Source organism: Brienomyrus brachyistius, unplaced genomic scaffold (assembly GCF_023856365.1).
Source record: "Brienomyrus brachyistius isolate T26 unplaced genomic scaffold, BBRACH_0.4 scaffold397, whole genome shotgun sequence".
Classification (NCBI taxonomy): Eukaryota; Metazoa; Chordata; class Actinopteri; order Osteoglossiformes; family Mormyridae; genus Brienomyrus; species Brienomyrus brachyistius.
Genome location: NW_026042672.1, coordinates 49201 through 53300, shown reverse-complemented (window position 1 = coordinate 53300; position 4100 = coordinate 49201).

The following is a 4100-nucleotide window of genomic DNA, read 5'->3' as shown; positions in this document are numbered from 1 at the left end:
CTGGGAAGAACGCTCCTCAGATATTAGTTCTCGGGTTAGTGTTAGCAGACTATAGGCGAAACCACCTTAAGTGCTATCTGTTAATGTTTATTAAATTAGCATTAAAATGGAGAGGTTTATAATATCTTTTGTCCTTGTAGCTGCTAAATACACTCATTATTAAAGCCATAAAGTTGTCTGCCTACTACATTGGAATCTCCACTGAGTAAGTGTTTTTGATGGATTTTATTTAACTTTATTATACTCTGGTCCTTAGATCTAATGTCATACTTCTTCACTTATATTGTTTGTGAAAAGGTTTACCACGGTCAAACAGAGCAGCCACTACATCATCATACATGAACAAGCACCTCACAAAACAAAAACATTTCATTTTCATAATTAAAACTTTTGAATGGTAGGCCTAGTGTGTGGATCAGAGACAAGATCTTGACACCTCATTAACTATAATTTGTTCTGTGAACAGCTCAGATACCACCTTCTCGAAAGTCTTCTGCATAAAATAGAAATAGGATTCAGCGCGACTCCACTAAATTTGGATTACCTGGAGTTCCTTTGTCATCAGGAGCTGTATCTTCTGCAGGCCCTGTCTAATCACATTGAAGTACCTCCTGCTATCACCCTGGCTTTGCAAGAGCTCTTTGACCTTGTGAGGGCACATCTGGAACGTCCAGCCCCATGTGTCACACAGGAAGTCGCTGCCACCAATAGACGACCCAAGATTTTGATTGAAGAACAATGTTTGAAAGAAATGCTCCATACTCAACTTCCTGTGCCTTGCATAGCCACACTGATGGGTGTTTCAAGAAGAACAATCTTAAGAAGAATAAAAGAGTATGAGCTCTGTGTTAGGGAACTTGACAATTTGGTTTCTTCTGTCAAGAATGATCTACCAAATGCAGGCTACAGGATAGTCAATGCAGGCTGCAGTCAATGGGCTACAGGGTTCGGTGGAGAAGAGTTGCAGCCTCCATGCATAGGGTTGATTCCATGCGCATCATATAAAGGTTGTCAAGTCTTGGCTGTGTTGTACGCAGAATGTACCAGGGCCTTTGTCTCTAGTACACGTGGACACAAACCACAAGTTGATCCGGTTTGTATTACCAGCAAATTTATTTGGAGTAAACCCTGGGTGGATTGGTGTGAGGTGGTGGTGGGGCTTTGGAGAAGATTTCCTGCCGATCAACACTAGCAACTTATATCTATCTGTCATGGAGGTCTCGGGACTCACAGATATTCAGAGACATGTGGATAGTTTACCAGTGGTTTTCAGCAGGAAATAGTTATTACTCACAAATTGTCACCCCCCCCCCCCCGCCCCCCACAGAAACTGGATCTGGCTATAGTGGGAAAATCTTTTTTTTTTTTATTTGTGAGAACTTGAAAGCAAAACAAAACTTGGAAAAAATATATGCTCATTCACCAATTTTCTAATCTGGGGTCTAAAGTGGTCAGGCTTGCAAGTGTATTTGGTTATTTGTCTATCCTAGCCTGTTGCAGTGTATATTTCCTGTATATTTTGCATGTAAAAAATGTTGTTTGTTATGTCAGTGCTTAATATTATCATGTAGTCTTCATGAACTTTCTTCATCTTGGCCAGGGACTGCATTTGAAAAGTAGCCACTTGACTAAAATTGGCACATTTTCAGAAATGCCAGCAACAATACTGATAATGAACACCCCTCTAACTGACTCTCAGTTGGTTTAGAAAAAAGACTTTTAAGAGAAAAGAAAGCCTTCCTTTGGTTTTGCATTTTTCTCTTTTTTGTTGGCTGTGCACAATATATTAGAAGAATACCTTACAATTATATTAGTTAAGAAATAACAGATTGCGTATATACAATATTAAGGTGATAACAACAACCCTCACTGTCTCTAGGTGCTGCTTCAGACAGGGCATTCTGCAGCAGGGACACCACCCGTCGTGCAGCATCCAGCAAATCTCCCTATCACAACAGCCCACATAACAGAATAACATTAGTGTATGATTCAGTAGGGCTAGTCCAGGTCTGGAAAGTAGTTGGGCCAGATTTTTAAACCAAGAAATTTAGCTGGGCCAGACATTTTCAGCGGCCCAGTAAGCAACAGGTAATGGCATTTTAAACAAACACAAATCAAGGTACATTATTTTAAAAAACTACAACTGAACAGAATCTGAGAGCAATATTTTTTTTCACTTCTGAAATGAGAAAAATATTTTGGTCGTATCTGACCTAGACGCATCCCAAAGAAAAAAAATGCCTATTAGATGGTAAACAGACATAAAGAAAAAGGGAAAAATCGTCTATAATCATCATCCGCTTATACTGTGGTGATCCATTTCACCCACACAGGCATGATCACCATTAGCGGTTTCCACATTATTGTCGAGGTGACTATTCACTTTACCTCTGCTTTCTCCGACATCTTCCTGATTCTGCCGCCAACAAGGGGCTCATAGGGTGGAGACTGAGGGTGTTAAACAGACCAATCTTTTGTCACTGAATGCAACAAATAATGTATTTATCTGTCAAAAGTCCAGCACCAGGAAAAGCAACAGAGTGACAGTAGAAACTGTAATAATAATGGAAGTGCGCCGCCCTACAGGGAAGGAGGAGTGATGGGAGTCCCGGTGGTGGCTAAGCGCGCGTGGGGAGAGGCGTCGTACTGTGAGGCTTCATGAACTTCCGATGGGGCAGTGCTGTCATACAGCGGGGAGCCTGAGAGGGGCACTGTGGCCGGGTGCGAGAGCCCTGGGTAATGAGTTGTAGAGCTGCGCAGTGTCACGATCGGGTACAAGCAGGCAGGCGATCGTGCGGGCAAGGCGTGCAAGGAGCAAGCGGACAGGCAAAAACGGGAGTTTAATTAGGAAGCGCGGACGGGGAAACATCTCACGCATACAAACATCAATGACAGACACTGGACTCAGGTAAGACACGGACTGAAATACACAGGACTGAGCAAATTAACTAGATACAGCTGGGTACAAATCGGGAGAAAACACGTGGGTAATCAGGGGGCGTGGCACACAGGAGGAGCGGACGAGCCGGGCATGACACGCAGGAACTGAGAGCCCAAGCTGTTGGACATTCCACTGGACTAGGAGACTGGGGTGAGTGAGGAGGAGCTCATTGACCACAAACTGGGATACTGGCTGTGTGTGAGCAATGGGGTGGAGATTAAGGAAAGACGTTAAATCAGCATGCAGTGTTGCCTGGAAACAACAACAAATATACTAGTGTCACTGTACTAAAACAATATCAAAATAATGCCTATTTTTTATTCATTTTACTTGTAGAGTGCAAAGTACAAAGGAAAACAAAGAGTAACTATGGCGAAATAAATCAAAGCATGTCCCAGAATGATGGGCCTGAATGGATCAGGACAGAAGAAGGCGAAAGTCCTGTTAACGAGGTGAGACGATGCAGACACAGGCCAGGATGTGGGTATAGGCGAGAACAAGAGGGAAGACGGGGGCCCGAGACTCAGCATGGGGACAGGTGGGGGAGGGGAGGCACGGGCTCACCTGGAGCTGCTCCCGGAGGTGCCGCTATGACTCATGGGTAACATGCCGGAATGGGACGGCACCTGTAGGCTGGACCAGTTGTCATGGGAGGGCAACATGGACAGACAGGTAGACGAGCTGTCTGAATAAGCAGCTGCAAGTATAAAACAATAAATGAAGCAGGTATGTGGTGGGCAGTGTTACAGCGTCCTTAATATGGTCAATACAGAAAAGGCATGTTATCATGTTATGTATATACTGCCTCCAGTTACTTAATGCCTAACTTTAATACATTGATTGATTTGTTCACTGCTGCAGCCTGTGTCAACTTTCCTTTCAGACAGATGTAAAGTCCATTCTGTTTTTGTTCTGTGTAGTTTTTTTTGAACAGCATATGGCTGAATTCTGTTAAACCTCAGACTGAAGAAAATTGTGTTAATTGAAAAGCAAATATCAAAAACTCAGTCTGCAGGAATGTTTTTCTAAATATTTCTGTGGACTTTTGGAAATTTCACGAAATTCCATTGCTCCATTACATAAACACTGAGTGAGATTTCATTCCCATTACTGCAACGTATGAAGAGGATTATGACTTATTACTTTAGGTTATCGGACT